Source organism: Cryptomeria japonica, chromosome 3 (assembly GCF_030272615.1).
Source record: "Cryptomeria japonica chromosome 3, Sugi_1.0, whole genome shotgun sequence".
Taxonomy (NCBI): domain Eukaryota; kingdom Viridiplantae; phylum Streptophyta; class Pinopsida; order Cupressales; family Cupressaceae; genus Cryptomeria; species Cryptomeria japonica.
In genome coordinates this window covers 490,123,043-490,132,326 of record NC_081407.1, presented here as the reverse complement: position 1 = coordinate 490,132,326, position 9,284 = coordinate 490,123,043, and the positions used below count along the sequence as shown (strand labels likewise).

Sequence of the window (9,284 nt, the reverse complement as noted above, 5' to 3'; positions counted from 1 at the left end):
TTCTCAACAAAAGCATTTAAGTCTATCTCTTGGGGTTCATATTTATCAATGCATTATAAGAATTTTACTAGATCATCGTCATCTTCAAACACCTGCCAACTATAAATATTATCCGAGATAGATGGCCTAGTTTTGATTTCAATTTATGATATGTTAGCTATAGTAAGGTCATCTTGTCTTAATGCTATATTGGCAAGAAAATCTGTTGTCATATTCTTAGATCTTTCTACCCAATTGACAAAGAAGGAATCAAACATTTCAGTGCAGTCCTAAATTGCATTCCTATATTGTTTGTCTTTTATTCTTTGACAAATATTTACACCTTATTTGTGAGATCTAATTGGGGGGTACAAATAGAGATTCTTAAATTAATGAAAATTGAATGAAAGAAGTATCATTCTAAATAGGGTCTAAAAATCCTATTTTATTTTTGGTATGTTTGGTTTTGTATAATAGATACCTATCTAGTTTTTGCCCTTTTAAAAAAAGTATCCACAAAAAAATATTCCTCTCTTCTGTAGGAATTATTATTAAGGTTCCTACCAAGGTAACTTGAAATTCCGACCACAAAAAATCCTAGTGAACCCAAAAAGAGGGGACAAGCAAAAAAAAATTGTTTATTTTTCGAGTCTCTATTATGGGTTGTATCCAGAGCCATTTGGATTGGCGATTCGTAACAAATTATGTCCTATTTAATTTGAGGGATTGAACAAATTTTGACTCCCACCCCGAAGTCATTCTCATAAATTGGCTATATTAATAAACTTGCCATATACATATAAGCATTTCAAAATAAAAAAGAACATATATATATATATATATATATATATATTCTTCTTTTTCCATGTTATTTTTTTGTCTTTTCTTTTTTAACATGGAAATTTTGTCCTTAACTTATTGACTATCAAAATAATACTTCATTGTATCAGTCAAATAAAAATATGAATCTCTCTATTCAAATGTATATAAACATATTTTGAAATAGATCCACAGATTTGTTGCATTCTAGCCAGTTAAAGAAAACTTACTTTGTCAAAATTTATCCAAATTTTCTTTTATTGGAATGAAAACGAAAGGAAAAGAAGAATGAAAAATAAATCGTAGATAAATGATAATAAGGAGATTATGAATGAATATTCAATCTTATTCATCAGGTTTATAGAAATGTAAATGAAAGAAAATGTTGCTCAAAGATTCATTGAAGTTACTATATTATGATCCAGACAAAATGAAAAATTATATTTTAATTAATACTTTTAAATCATTTTTATGAAAGAATTTCATTTGCTTCTCTTCTATGGAAGTTACATTTTTCCATAATGTATCCTGATTTTCAGCTTATTCCTTCTTCTAGTGATCGACTTCATTTTTGATAAAAAAAAGACAACTTGGTTTTATTTCATCTCTTTAACAAGTTTAGTGCTAAGCACAACCTTTTTGTTATTTCAATGGAGAGAAGAACCTACAATCATTTTTTTTGGTAATTTCCAAACAAACAATTTTAATAAAATATTTTAGTTTCTCATTTTATTATGTTCCACTTTATGTATTCCTCTATCTGTGCAATACATTCAATGTATAGAAATGGTTGTAATCGAGTTTTTGTTATTCATATTAACACCTACTCTAGGAGGAACGTTTTATGTGGTACTAATGATTTAACAACTATCTTTGTATCTTTAGAGTGTTTAAGTCTATGTTCTTATCTATTATCTAGATATACCAAAACAGATGTATGGTCTAATGAGGCTATTATGAAATATTTACTTATGGGTGGAACAAGTTCTTCCATTCTTGATTATGGTCTTTCTTGGCTATATGGTCTATCTGGAGGAGAGATTGAACTTCAAGAAATAGCCAATGGTCTTATAAATACACAAATATATAACTATTTGGGAATTTGGATTGCGCTTCTATCTATAATGGTACGAATTGCATTCAAGATTTCTCTAGTTCCTTTTCATCAATGGACCCCCGATGTATATGAGGGAGTGGAATTCATTTTAAAAATTATGACATTTCTAAATCTCTTTTTTAGAGATGTTTCTATTTATAAAAACTCTATAGGCATGTGGAAAAAAGACTGTTATTCCCAGCTGGGCTAAGACATCACTTTTACCAAAAATTCATTTTAATTCAATTAAGGTAAAGGAAAGTAAGAAGCAAACTAAATTGTTTGATTGAATCAACAAATAGCTTTTACAAGTTAGTTATTACGGGTAGTTTTTACAAAGGATTAGATAAATGACGTGTACAATATTTTTATTCTTTACATAGATGCTACATAGTAAGTTTTCATTCTTCAAAAACTATGAGTGTAAAAAAGAAGGCATCCATCAACAAAAAGATTACCCTAAGATGAGCATCGCATGACTATTCAGAGCAATTTAAATCAGATGGTTTTCTTTTTTCTTTTTAATTATTTCATAACTGTTGAACTTAAAAAAAAAGAATAAACCGTAATAACCATTGAGTAAGGATTCCTCGAAAAGTTAAGGATTAGAGATACTTTCTATCAATTGAATAGATTCAATCTTATACATACATAAGGTAATAAACAAGAGAGAATCCACTAATCCTTTTTATCACTTAGAAGTTGTGCGAGAAGAAAGTCTCATGCATGGTTCTAAATGAGAGAAAGGAGGGGGAATTCCTCTTTTCGAATCTAACTCCCCCACTCTAGTCGTTTCTTTTATTTCTGTTATTTCAAAAGTAGCTGCTTCAGCTTTAGCCACTAGAATTTTTGATATTATTTTTTATTTCTCATTGAACGAATGACATCTTCTTTTGGAAATATTAGCTATTCTTAGCACGATATTAGGAAATTTAATTGCTATTACTCAAACAAACATAAAACGTATGCTTGCATATTCATTGATAGGTCAAATTGGAAATATCCTTATTGGAATAATTGATAGAGACTCAAATAATGGATATGCAAGTATGATAACTTATATGTTGCTCTATATTTTTATGAATTTAGGAACTTTTGCTTGTATTGTATTATTTAGTCTATGTACAGGAACATATAACATTCAGGATTATGCAAGATTATATATGAAAGACCCTTTTTTAGCTTTGTCTTTATCTTTATGTCTGCTATCTCTAGGAGGTATTCCTCCATTAGCAGGTTTTTTTTGGAAAAAATTATCTATATTGGTGTGGATGGCAAGCAGGTTCCTATTTATTAGTTTTGATAGGGCTCTTTATGAGTGCTATTTCAATATATTATTATCTAAAAATAATTAAGTTATTAATGATTGAAAGAAACAAAGAAATAACTCCCTACGTGCAAAATTATAGATTATCTTCTTTAATCTCAAAAAATTCTATCGAATTTAGTATGATTGTATATGTAATGGCATCTACTTTACTGGGAATAGTAATGAATCCAATTGTTGCAATTGCCTAGGATACATTATTTTAGAAATTTATTTATATATAAATCTTCTACTTACTGAAAAAATTAAGAATTGCCCTTATATTCTTAAAATTGTAGGGAATAGGCTTAAATTATCAGATGAAATTCTAATTACAAAATCAACTTGATAATTAAATTAGAATTTCATTTTGTACCATAAATATACATTTTCATTATGAGAAAAAGTCGTTCAAACGTGCGTAAATAAAATTTTTGTATTTCTGTTCTATTATAAATAGAACAAAATTAGAAAAACATGGACGTAGATAATCTAATCTCGACACTTAATTGAATAGAGATAACCTTGCTCTTTTATCTAAAAGTTATTGTGAGAAAAGTACAATAAATTTTTATTGTAGTACATCCAGTAGGAATTGAACCCGCGACTTCCCAATTATGAGTTGGGTGCTTTAACCATTCAACCATGGATGCCATCGTAAAGAAGAAATAAAAAAAGCTGATTTTATTATAATAAGTATGGTAATCTATTGAATTCTAATTTTTATTTCTAATTTTCAATAAGAAATAGATTTGGGATTGTTAGCAATTTCTATAGGATAAAATGCTAATTAATGGAACAATATAAATAGATAAGATCTAATTGGGGGGTACAAATAGAGATTCTTAAATTAATGAAAATTGAATAAAAGAAGTATCGTTCTAAATAGGGTCTAAAAATCCTATTTTATTTTTGGTATGTTTGGTTTCGTATAATAAATACCTATCTATTTTTTGCCCTTTTAAAAAAAGTATCCACAAAAAATCTTCCTCTCTTATGTAGGTATTATTAATAATGTCTAAATATTGCATTGTTTACTAATTAAACTCTCTCTCTCTGTGTAAACAGGGGAGACAAATTGTCTTTGCCTCTATCTATTCTATAAATAACAAGAACTTTTTTTGTACAAATTAATTGTACAAAGTTAGTTGAATACATTGCATTAACTGCGTATTTCTTATTATAATTCAATTTGATTAGTAATAATCACATTCTATCGTTTACAAAATTACATTCTACTATTTACAATACAAAAAAACTCTATGAAAAAACATGAGAACCCGTGGTCTACGGACCCTATTGAAAAGAACCGAGAAATAGTTTGGTTCTTTAGCATTCAGTCAAAATTTAAAGATAACATGATGGAAATATTCATTCCATGGAACGAATCCAATTTGGTGAGATTGCTAGGTCAAATATTTTCTGGTTGAGAAAGTGTTGTTAAGTTTTTTGACTTTCAGATTCTTAGTACATTACTTATACGGGATATACGTATATTTATTTTGAAAGGGCAAGCAATAAAAGTTATAATGATAATAGCATTACCATTACTTTTCTATTTTTTAATTACTCGAGCTTTAATTGAAAGAGACAAATCATCATATAATTTGATGAAGATATTTCCATCTGTACAACATTTTGGAGCTAGAAAGAATTTTTTTTTGCTTATTTCGCATTTTTTATGTCTTTGCCAAAAGGCAAAAGGCGATATCAACGTTTCTTGCTCAATTCAAAATAACATGTTTGGATTTTATCAAGTCCTAACAGAAATCTGAATTAGATAGATGATATAATATCTAAGAAGCAAGAAACAATAAGTTGGGAAAGTGCTTTGGAGAAGGAATCAAATGGCATCGAATGGGAGATTGATTCATCTTTTAATTTAATTCCAAATGAATATTGGGAACCTGAAAACCTTTATGAATGGAGGGAATCAATAATTCATAAAAACAAAATTATTGAGGGACTAAAAAATGAAATTGAGCAACTAGAAAAGAAATTAGTTCAAACAGAAAAATTTGATTTCTCTTCAAGATCAAAAGATTCCATAATTTCAGAAAGGGAAGAAAGAGTTGAAGAAATCGAAAACTACAAAGAGCAGCTGCAAAAAATCAAGGAAATAAGGGATAAATGTAAGAAAATATTGGAAGAAATGTTCCAAGAAAAAATGGAACAAGAAGAATAAGATCGAATAAGAGAATCTTATTCCTTTTTAGAATCAGAATTTTTAAAAGGGTTCTTTGATGATTTGTCAATAGACGAATCATGTATAAGTATTAATTATACTAAGAAACCCAGTGAAAAATTCAAATTGTTGAAAGGGCGACAAGACACTTTTCAATATTTTAGGGGATTAGAAAAGAATAGAATAGTTGATTTATGGAAGGTAAAAACATTTCTTAAAAATCCTTCTGTAAATTATGATATTTTATCAGATCCTGGATGGAATCTTAGAAAATTGATAAACCAATTAAATTGTATTCGATTTCTGAATCAGAATTTATCTTCAAGATCTTCTTCATCCTGTGATCAAAATAAAGAAGAATTAACATTAAATGATGTTTTTCAATTGAAAAAAATTGTTCTTAAAATAACAGATCAATTTACTCTATCAATAACTAAGCCTAATTAGGGTTACTATAATGAAATTGTCCTGGATGTGGATTATCGTGTGAAAGAATTATATGAACTTAACAAGAATATATTATTGAACAAGATCTTCAATTATAGCGATAAATTAAAGCATCATTCTTTCTTTATGCTACTCAATATTCTTGATAAAGATAATAAATATACAAATCAAATAGAAAAGGATGATAACATCAAAATTTTCATTCAACTAATATTGAATAAATTCAAGATTCAAAATGACGAGCATTTTGAAAAAATATTTAAGAGATTCCATTTGTTGAAGAACGTCTTTTTATCAAAAGTATTTAATGAATACTCTAAGTATTCTTTAAAATCAAATTCTGTATTGGACGATTTAGAATCTGAAACTATACTGGATGAGTATGCTTTTTCAAAATCGTTCCAGAAGTATTATTTGGAATGGAAAAAAGTATTGAAAATATTCTATATTGAATTTGTAAAAATATTCAATAGATATTCTTTACAATTGACAAAAGTATGGAATATATACTATTTGAAATTACAAAAAGTATGGAACAAATACTATTTGAAATTATAAAAAGTATGGAATAAATACTATTTGGAATTCAATTTTGAATTATGAAAAAATATTAAATAGAATCTATTTAATCAAAACATTAAGTCGCAATTTAAAAGATCCAATTCAAACAAATTGGATAAAATTGAATAATGTAACGCAAGATACAATTACCCAACATTCATCAAGTTGGACAAAATGTCAAAAATAATGGTTCAATCGCTCTATTTTTCAAACTGTTGAAAACAAAAATTGGAATTTGAATGCTTTTGTCCATTTCAAAACAAAACAATTTAAAAAATAGAGTGTTCGATCCAATTGAATTATGGACTACTCAACATTGGGGTTGGTTTGGATATCCCAATAAAAATTTTGATAATAAAATTTATAAGATTATCTCGAATGAGATTAATATCAATCCGATTGAAAATGAAAAAAAATCTAGATCAATTCCTAATCTTGAATCCTTGATCAATGAACACCGTCCTCATTTAAATTATAAAAAAAGATTAGCTTCTTACATGGAGAGGATTCATAAGAATGTAACATATGGACAATTATTAAATTTAGTTCCCAATTTAGTTCTGATTCATAACAATCTGTTTTATTTGTGTATTGGTGAGATGTGAGCCGTGTACTCAGAGAAAGAAACTATCTCACTCATAAAGTTAGAAGTAAATAGATTATTGGATCAATATTTACGTGACCAAGCGCTAATCCATGATTTGCATAAATCGACTAATTTACTTAATAAATTGAACTCTATTATTCATAGTAATATATATTTTTTCTCGATTGAAGATATTTATAAAACTCCTCTAATAAGCCCACAAATTGTCAATTTTGACAAAAACTCTTGCTATCCCTTTTTAAATACTTCAGATTCAAAAGAAAACACTTGTAACGAGTATTTTAAAAATAGTTTTAGTTCCAACATAGATCTTATTCAAACTTCTTACCAAGATGATCCACTGTCTAAAATATCTTTGCGAATGAATCAATTTGCAGAAAAAGAAAAATATAGTTCAACAAAAAGTTTGAACCACATAATGGAAGACAAAACCATAGGTAACTTTTTCAGTAAAGAAAAACTAAAGTTTTTCTTTTTAGAACTAAAGTTTTTAGTTTCTTTTAAGACCCTTCAAATAAATATTCTTTTTGAGAAATGGGGTTTGTTTCAAACATATAGGGCATGGTTATGGCTTTTTATTTCCACGGGTTGGAAATATACTAAAAATATGTTTTTAGCTACTTTTTCGGAAATACCAATAAATAGTAGTGATCAGTTGGTATCAATCTTGCACAATATTATGCAAAATTCAGATCACAATTTGAATATTTTGTGGGCACTTTATCATCAATTTTGGAGACTTTTAAAGTGGGAATTTAAAGAGAAAATTCTCTTGAAATTGAATATTTTGATATCCCATTTGGATGTATCTAATTTATTGAAATCAATAAATAAAATAGTAGTTGAGGGAAAGGATACCTCAATATCATTTGATACATGGAAATATATACTCAATATTCGGGAATATGATATTTTTCTTTGTATCTTTACTGGATTTTTCTTTTATATTTATTGCATAATTCCCTTATTGTTGGTTCAGTTTTATAGGAGCTTCTATCTCATCAATTTTTTGCAGTATAATTACTCCCACTTTAATAGAGTAGGAGAAATGATTAGATCTTTTAGAATGCTTAGAATTTTTTCTAATTTAAATTGGTATGGTTCTTGGCTTACATTTCTGGACTATATCGAGATGGAATCAGATCTTGGTGATATAGGATTATTGCTACTATTGAATATTTGGTATGTTAAAAATATTAAATGGCATTTAAAAGACTCTAGTCAATTTCACTCAATTGTAAAAACAATTTTGTACAAATTTGAAGTGAATGATTTCCTTTTGAGAATGTGAGATTTTGCCAAGATCAAGGGCACAATGAAAAGCATAAAGAGAGACAATAGAATGACAAGAACAAACTGTATTCTCATCAATATACAAATGATCAACTCGATTAACCAATACAATGAATATGAGCGTGCTTATATAGGCAAGGCCATTTGGATGTACGAGCACATAATCATGACATGTGGCTCAATGAGAAACAAGGGTAGGTAAGAAATACTAGGGGTAGGTAGGAAAAATAATATAACATTCCACAAGAGGTGGATGACCCACCAAATGTGGAGTGTAACAGAAAAATAAGACCACAAAAGTCAAAATTTCTCCTACAAGCTATATCCCTATGTGCAAACTTCCATAAATGTCTCATATCCAAACTATGAAGAGATGCATTATCCTAAGTTAACTTAAGTAAAGTGTAATAATATCCATAATGAATATTTATTTACACCAACACCCCTCCTTAAGTGAAACTTAGAGGAATGAAGACTCAAGTCAACAATGCAAGATGGGTCCTGACTACTAGGCCATGATAGGTACCCAAGTACAATATGCAAATGCAAGGAAAACTATGCAATGCAATCTCTCACAAACGGAGAAAGGGAGAAAACCCAGTGGGAAAAAACTCTCCCCCAAAAGAGAGATGAATGTACAAAAGACTCTCAAGAAGAAGGACAAAAACTCAATGGGGAAAAAGTCCCCCCATAAGAGAGGAAGGAGAATTCAGCTGACCCCCCATAATGAGACATCTTGCACCCAAAAGAGAGCTCACAACTATTGGAACTTACTCTCAGTAAAAGTTTTGGTGAATATGTCTGCAACCTTCTCCATTGTAGGACAATACTCCAAATCAATGACCTGCTCCTAAATCAGCTCTCAGATATGGTGCATATGGATCTCGATGTGTTTGGTCCACTGATGTTGGACTGGGTTCTTCAAGATTGCAATAACACTCTGATTGTTGCAATGTAGAACTATCAGTCGTGGAATGGTGAACCCAAACTC

The 9,284-nt window shown here is 28.7% G+C and overlaps 1 pseudogene; it reads left to right on the top strand.

Annotated features, from left to right (window-relative positions):
- Window positions 1-1,269: 1,269 nt before the first annotated feature.
- Window positions 1,270-3,412, top strand: LOC131045969 (NAD(P)H-quinone oxidoreductase subunit 2 A, chloroplastic-like; annotated as a pseudogene).
- Window positions 3,413-9,284: the final 5,872 nt, after the last annotated feature.